The 8,880-nt window shown below is 36.6% G+C and overlaps 1 protein-coding gene and 1 pseudogene across 1 annotated transcript in view; one reads left to right on the top strand and one right to left on the bottom strand.

Annotated features, from left to right (window-relative positions):
- Rsrc1 (arginine/serine-rich coiled-coil 1) overlaps positions 1 to 8,880 on the bottom strand; it is a 301,913-nt gene that overhangs the window by 166,133 nt on the left and 126,900 nt on the right. The window lies entirely within an intron of this gene.
- Positions 1,751 to 2,295, top strand: LOC106149513 (annotated as a pseudogene).

Below are 8,880 nucleotides of genomic sequence, written 5' to 3'. Positions count from 1 at the left end.
AACTTTATTACCAAATGAATAAAGTAGTAGAGAAAATTAGCATGTAGAAATGTGATGCTTCAAATGCTTCCAAATTCTGAGGATCTGATGAAGCTTTAAGACGCTTTCTTGTACATCATATATCATAAATTGATAATAATTACATTAATTGAACACAATTAAAATAAACCATCTCTTAATCATCACCTAGACACTTAATTTAGACACATTTAGAGACAACCTTCAGATAGATCTGTTGTAATGTTATCAGGATACTAATAAGTAACATTTATTCTTAGTCCAATCCATCTGTTTCTAGTAAATTTAAGGAAATAAACAAAAACAGGAAATAATTTTGTACTCAATTTTATGTCATGATGCTGCTGGCATAATGGGATCCTCGTTAAATCAAAGCAAAGGATTGAATATGCTAAACTAAACAAAGCATATTTAATATATTTAGCATATTCTCTAAAAGAAAAAATGAGCACATGATGGAATAAAATATTCCATACTCTTTAAAACTCATTTTAGTACCAAATTTAATGACATGGGACAGTGCTCGGAACATGTTTTAAAGGCCACATTACCAGCATATACAATATAAGGTCTATTTCACAAAAACAGAAATGCTGAGAAAACCACTATAATAATAGTAAAAGTAATCATGCATATTTTTGTGAAAGGTAAGGTTATGAATAACTTTTACAACCTTTTTCTTCTTTATTCTATAATTTCCAATTATTTTATAACGTACATATATTACCTTTATATTCAGGAGAAACATTTAAAGAAAAAATTTCTTCATTAAAAGAGTGAAATATCTACAATGAAGAAATCCTAATCAGAAAAATGAATTTCTTAATAAAGAGGACAGAAAAACTGTTATTTAAGCCTGCCTAACATATCCACTCACATTAACACAGAAATCTATGCATAAGTAACTATTGAAACATTTAGCAAAAACAACTCTCTTTGCAGTGGGAAGGAAAATGACCCCTAACCAAACTTTTGATCCTAATACTTCCACAGCTAGGATGCCATTGTTTTGAATGAATATGAATCTTTTAAAAAGCAAAGAAAAACTGTGACTACTAAAACATTTTTTCAAGATTTTCATGTATTTACAGGCTATCAGTGGTGGACATATAAATTTAATATTTAGTATAAATAGCCTCTCAACCTACAGTATGTTTATTTTAAAGGGTTTGTTTTAATGCAATTTTTAAATTAAAATTAAGATCTTTTCTAATGATGGTGAAGGAGTGAATGGTGAAATAAAATTGCTCACAAATAAGAACTATGAAAACTGAACAACAGATTTTAAGATATTGATTAAAACACACTGGGAGCATCCAAAAGTGCAATATGGATACTTTAATGTCAAGAATTTACCTGAAAGTGAAAATAATTGTAGTTTTATGCCTCCCTGGTGTAAGGGCATTCCCTACCATCATGGATAGGGAAACAGAAACACAATGGCCGAAAAGCACAACCTTGTCAGCGGAAGATGCTCAAGCATCAGCTCAGGGCTGAAAGAGCTCAGAAAACCTAAAGAAAAACTGATGGCATCAGGGAACCACAGGAGTATGGCCCAATCTACTGCGTAAGCTGTCACATACACTATACAACATAGATGGTCTCCCCACCCACCGTGATGCTAACAATCCCACCGCATAGTGGGTAAAGCGGTGGGTGAGGCTGGTGAGACCAGTAACAAGGGTACCTTTCTGCATGAGGACCTCCACAGCTTTAAGAGGCAGTAGTTGCCATGACAGCCCAGAGGTGCTTGGTAGCCAACAGAGGATCATGGTTCAAATGGGCCACTGAGCTGAGTGAGCCTGGAGGAGGTAGCGAGAGCTGATGTGACAGCAAGAGTGGCCAGGGATACTCACTGTACCCAGTCGGTTACTTGGACAAACAAGTGCCTGACGCCAGAGTACAAGAGACAGACCAGCCCTGGTGAAGCGCTGCTGGGATATTGCCTTGGTCCTCCTGAACAGATTCCCACGAACCTTTTCATCACGCACACGGCAGGCAATACTATCTCCATCTTCTCCATTATGACTGTGTCTGTGATGGCACGGCGAGCCATTCAGGCACTTACGGCCATTCAGCCACGTTCAAGATGTTAGCAAGTTCAAGCCAGAAGTTTCTTCTGGGTTTGGTCTATCTCATCAGGAACTTTATGAGATTCGCATGGGCTATTTACAAGTGCCAGTCCATGGGATTTTTGCTTTCAAAAGCATCAGATTGGGTGGCCTTCACTGAGTCCCCTGGAGAATGGAGTTCAGCAGTGGAAGACCGCTTCTGTGAACCGGAGGAAGAAGCACCCAGGGCCCAAGCATGTGGACTTCATTTATTCCCTCCTTAAGCACAGTGGCTCTTCAGTAATACTCTTAAAACAAGCATTCACACTGAAAGAACCAAAAAGCTCTTCTATCTCCATGGTAAGAAGACAGATCCTAGAAGGACAATGTGCACTTTATCACAGACACGAAGAAATTATACCACAAGCCCTGACTGAAAATAATGCAGAAAACTTTGCATTTCCAGTACAGAGCAAAACAACAAATAAAATCAGGACTGTATAAGAATCAGCACCTCCTTTCAATATATTAAATAGATGAGAACAATGCTTAAAAAAAAAAAAAAAAAGGCATGCACCAGCCAGGAAGATGGCGGGGTCTGGAGCAGGTCTTCAGAGTGGGCGGACTGCACCACACTCCTCCAGAGCACCCGCCTGCCCAGCTGGGAGCTGCCAGCTCCAGCCCACCGTATCATAAGAAGGTGGAGAAAGACTTGACAAAACAAACAAAACAAAACAAAACAAAACAACAGTACAATTAAAATGGAAACAAAGCTTTGTAAATAAGGAGAGGAAGAGGAGTTGACAAGAGGGGAGTAGAGGAAGAAGAATCCAGATATATCACATAGAGGTACAAATTCCCTATGACGACTATGATCATCGTATACATCTAAACTGTATCAATAAACTTACTTAAAAAAAAAAAAAAAACAACAAATACAGACATCGCCAAGGAGCTCTGCCTTCTGTCCCTGAAACTATACTGCTCCATGCTGGTAGAAGGTGCCTTCCAGGCCACCCTGGCTGATTACAAGCTGAAGCAAGAACCCAAGAAAGGACATGCAAAAAAGAAATGGGCTCTTGGTGTAGCTCCAGCAGGTCATGGAACTGTTTGCCCCCCTACAGTGTGAACACTCTGAACATCCAGAAGCTCCTCACACTGCAAAAGAAGCTGTGAGATACACATAATATTTGCCACCCACAATTGTGACTCTAATACAAGCAAAATATACCTTTTAATTGTTAAAAAATATATACAAAGAAGATCACTATATATTGGGAAAAAGAACAATTCACTGCTGGGTGTTACGGCACATGCCTGTAATTGCAGCACTTGGGAGGCTGAGGTAGGAGGATTGCTGTGAGTTCGAGGCCAGCCTGAACTGTACAGTGAATCCTTGTCTCAAAAAGACAACAACATCAAAAAAATCACCAAGAACAGATAACAACTGTAAATACATATGCAACGAACACTGGCACATATCATAACTACTTACCACAAAAGGACAGATATGAATACAATTTACATTAGTACGGGACTTCAATACTTTGCTTTCAAAATTATGCATCAACTAGATAAAAAATTAACAAAAAAAATCAGAATTAAACTACACTATAGAACAAAACGGGAATCTACAAAGTGTTTCTTCCAACAGGAAAATATACACTCCTTTCAGCTGTCAATGGAACTTTCTCCAAAACTCACCATATTTTAGGCCATAAATAATTTTTTTTTTTTTTTTGGTTTTTCCTCTGGTACCGGGAACCGAACTCACGACCTTGCGCTTGCCAGGCAGGCGCTTTTGCCGCTGAACTAAATCCCCAGCCCCATAAATAATATTTTAAAAATACAAATGAATTGAAAGAATCTCTTGCATCCTATCAAATCATAATGGAATGAAAGTGGAAAGAATTTTTAAAAAAGCTACAGAAACTATACAAACACTTATTAGAGTGTGTAGGACACAATAAAAATAGTTTTAAGAAGGAAGTTTATAGCTACCAGTGCCTACACTAGCAAAACAGAGCAACCCCAAATAAACAATGGTGCATCACAAGGACCTAGAAAAATAATAAGAACTATCCAAACCTAAAAGAAGTGTAGAAGGAAAATAAATTATAAACACAAGCATGAAAATTAAGGAAATTGAAACTAAAATAATAATACAAAGAATCAATGAATCAAAGAGTATGTTCTCTGAAAGAAAATGATAAACCCTTAGCCAAATTTTGCAAAAGAGAAGAACTATATCAATAAAACTGAAAATGTAAAAGAAGAAATTACAACAGACATCACTGAAATCCAGAGGGTTCTTAAAAACTATTTTGAAACCTCATTACAACAAATTAGAGAATCTGGGAGAAATGGATAAATTCCTAGACACATCTGACTTCCTAAAATTAAAGCAAAAAGGTATAAAATTCCTGAACAGACCAATAACAAGCAATAAAAATGCTGCAGTAATTAAAAACTCTACCCATCAAGAAAAGCCCAAGATCCAAAGGATTTACCCCTGAAATGTACCAGAACTTTAGAGAAGAACTAATACAAATACTCCTCAAACTTTTCCATATAACTGAAAGGTTAAAAACTCTTCCATGGGGGCTGGGGATTTAGCTCAGCGGCAAAAGCGCCTGCCTGGCAAGCGCAAGGTCGTGAGTTCGGTTCCCAGTACCGGAGAAAAACAACAACAAAAAAACTCTTCCATGAAGCGAGCACTACCCTGATACTGAAACTAGATAAGGACTCAACAAAAATAGAAAGCTACAGGCCAATGTATTAGATGGATGTAGTTGTGAAAATTCCAATACTTCCAAACAGAAGTCAACAACTAACTAAAACTATCACACACCATGACCAAGTTGGCTTCATCCCAGGAACTCAAGGATGTTTCAACACATTTAAATCAATAAATGTAATACACCACATAAATAGAATGAAGGATAAAAATCACACATCTTAATAGAAGTAGAAAAAGTGACTGACCAAATTCAACATCCCTTCATACTAAACACTGACTTAGTAGAAAAAAGAAAGGTATGGAAGGACCTCCACTGAAACTGATAAAATACTTATGTAACAATCCCACAAATACCTTCTTACTGAATGGGGGAAAAGTGAAAGCTTTTGCTTTAAAATTAGGAACAATATAAAGATAAAGGTGTCTACTCTCACCACTCCTGATCAATGTACTTGAAACTTTAGTGACAGCAATCAGGCAAGACAAAAACATTAAAGAGATATTAATAGAAAAGGAAGAACTCAAATTATCCCTACATGCAGATGAGGAGACAATTTCTAAACAAGCAAAAGACTATCAAGACATGCAAATCTGATAAATTCATGCAAGTTAGAAGAATACAAAATAAACACACAAAATTCAATAGCATTCCTACACCATAATAAACATACAGAGAAAGAAGTAAGAAAATGCCATTTATAATGACTTCCAAGAAAATGAAATACCTAGGAATCAACCTAACCAAAGAAGTCAAACACCTCTATAATGAAAACTGATGAATTCTGATGAAAGAAATTACCAAATAAAAAGATGCCCTTTTATTCTGCAATGGCAGAATTAATATTATTAAAATAGCAAAATTACCAAAAGTGATGTTCACATTTCATTAACCCCTACTTGAATACCAACAACATTCTTTACAGAACTGGAAAAAAATCCTAAAATTCATATGAAACCAGAAAAGATGCAGAATAGCCAAGATTGAGAAAACAGCAAAGCAGGAGTCATCATAATTCTGGGTTTCACATTCTACTACAAAACTATAGTAACAAAAACAGCACGATACAGATATAAAAATAGATGTGGAGACCAAAGAAATAAAACAAGACACAGAAACAACTTCATATACCTAGAGCCATCTGACTTTTGGCAAAAGGGCCAAAAGCACAAATTGGAGAAAAGATAGCCTCTTCAAAACTGGTGCTGGAAAAAACTGGTTATTCATATATAGAAGATTGAAATTATATGTGTATCTCTAATCTTGTAGTAAAATCAATTCAAAATGGAACAAAGACCTAGATATAAAAAAAGAAAGCTTTAAAACTGCTAGAAGATAACAGAGGGGAAAGATGTGAAGCTACAGGCACACGCAAAGACTTCCTGAAAAAAAATTCTAGTAGCACAGGAAATAATACAGAGAATCAACAAACAGAATTATATCAAATTAAAAAGTTTCTACAAAGCAAAGAAAACCATTAGCAAAGTGAAGAAATAACCTACAGAATGGGGAAAAAATTTGTCAGCTAGTCTGATACAGGACTAATATCTAGAATACTTAGAATATAGAAAGAACTCAAAAATTAACCCCCAAAACACCAACAAACCAGTCAAATGAACTGAACAGACAGCTCTCAAAAGAATTATAAATGGCCAATAAACACATGAAAAAAAATGTTCATTATCTTTAGTCGGTGGAAAAGGCAAAACAGAACTGCACAGAGATGTGGCCTTACTCTAGATGGAATGGCTATCATTAAGAGCACCCAAAGCAACAAATGCTGGTGAGGATGGAGAGAAAACAGAACTCTTTCCATTGCTGGTAAAAATGTAAACTAGTACAACCACTGGGCAAGTCAGTATGGAGATTCCTCAAAGTGTTAAAGATAGTAATTTCATTTAACCCAGTTATACATGTCCTGGCTATACTCCTGAAAGACTGTAAAACATCACACTATAGTGAGTGATACATGCATATCCAAGTTGATAGCAGTACAATTCACAACAGCTACGCTCTGGTATCTGGCTAGATGTACCAACTCCACAGAAGGAATGCAAACATGTATTTTAAAATTATGGTATATATACAGACTAGAATATTGTTCAGCCATAAAGAAGAATGAAATCATGTTATTTTTAGGAAAAAAAAAAAAAAAAGATGGAATTAGCCAGGCATGGTGGCGCACGCCTATAATCCCAGCACTCGGGAGGCTAAGGCAAGAGGATCGTTGTGAGTTTGAGACCAGCCTGGGCTACAAAGTGAGCTCAAGACTAGCCTGAACTGCATAGCAAGACGCTGACTCAAAAAAGAAAAAAAAAAAAAAAAAAAAAAAAAAAAAGATGGAACTCGGGACCATCATGCTAAGTCAAAAAAGTTAAACAGAGAAAGTTAACTATTACCTGGTCTCTCTTATATGAGACTCCTAAAATATAAACAACCCAGTATGATAAAGGAAAGACAGTAAAAAACTAGAATACAGACTTTTCAGAGATAGGGATTGGGCAGAGGATAGAGGTAGAGACAATAAAAAGGATAAAGGAATTAAAAAATGATCAAGATATGTTACATGTATGTACCAGTTCCTGAAAATGAATATCACTATTATCTACTGCAAATATACCATAATAAAAGAAAAAAACCTTGGATTTCTGAACATCCATCTTTCATTTGTTCTCATATTTCTGAAACTGGCTCAACTCTTCATAAATAAATATTCAAATAACATAAAATTAAAGTTCAAAGGAAGAAAATCCTTTAAAACTAAGCTCTGACATAACCAGCACAAAATCCTGTTCAAAGTCATGAATGCTTATTTTTTGTTTTTTTTTTTTTAATGCTTATTTTTTATGTCCTTTTCATTTTATAAAAAAATAGAGAGAAAATGAAAAGTGACTAAGGGACAAATACACAGCATTGTAATGAAAAGAGGGCTGGAACTGAACAATGATATTATTTAATTTTAAAGTCTGGAAGAGACTATTCAACACTTTATCAATAAATTTGCAAACCAAGATAAAATAGACACATTTCTAGAATAAAATATTAAATAAATCAACGTAAGATGAAACAGAAACCCTCCACAGTCCTATAAGCATTTTTTTAAAAGCCTGAATAAGTACTGTTATGAATTAGATTGAAGTCTCATGTATCAGCAGTGAGGCTGGATCATGGGAGCACTGTACTCAGCAGTGGATTAACCCACTGATGAGTCCATAGCTGAATGTGCTGTGGGAAGTGGGACTTAGCTGGAGGCTGTAGGTCAAGGGGAGTGTGACCTGAAAGGGTATGTTCCCAGCCCCAGCTCTTCCCTTCTCTCCCCCTGGTTCCTAGGGAGTATCTTCTTCTGCCAGTGTCTTCCACAATGGCTTTTCAGCCCTGGAGCCAACTGACTATGGTTTGGACCCTCTAAAATGATGCACCCAAAATAAACTCCTTTTCCTTTAAATGAGTGCCAGGTATTCTGTCCCAGTGACAGGTAAGCAGATGAATAAAGAAAGCTGTTACCAAGAGTAGATGCATTGCTATATCTGTGTCTGACCTTACAGCTAAAAAGCCTTTGGAACTGGTTTGTGGGGGGAATTTGGAAAGGTTTGGAGATGCGGGCTAGAAAAACCCTAGAATACTGTGAGCAGAGCTTGATGGGTGATACTGGTCGGAGCTCAAAAGAACAGGATACTGATAACATGGACAGTAATGAAAAGGTCCATGCGGTTTCAGGCTATAGCAAAGACTCCATAGGGAATTGGATTAGAGGCCATTCATGCTATATTCTCACAACTTGTCCACGTTTGACCCATGTCATAAGACTTTGTGGGAGGCTGAGTTTAAAGCGAGCGGAGTCTGTTAGAGGAAATTTCAGGACAACGCAACATTTAAGCTGTTGTATGTGTACTATTGGCTGCATTGTGTCAGAAATGTAGTGAGAATCAAAGGCAAGAGAGCTGAAGGGTTTTAAAAATTTGAAGACTAGACAGAAAGGAAATATCTGTAAAGTTGAGTCCAAGGAGGCTGTGTTTGCTGAAAAGATTAAAAAGTCAAATACAGGGGCTGGGGATTTAGCTCAGCGGCAAAGC

Source organism: Chinchilla lanigera, unplaced genomic scaffold (genome assembly GCF_000276665.1).
Source record: "Chinchilla lanigera isolate Chin_1 unplaced genomic scaffold, ChiLan1.0 scaffold00047, whole genome shotgun sequence".
Taxonomy (NCBI): domain Eukaryota; kingdom Metazoa; phylum Chordata; class Mammalia; order Rodentia; family Chinchillidae; genus Chinchilla; species Chinchilla lanigera.
The sequence above is the reverse complement of the archived record's forward strand: the minus strand, read 5'-3'. Positions and strand labels throughout refer to the sequence as shown.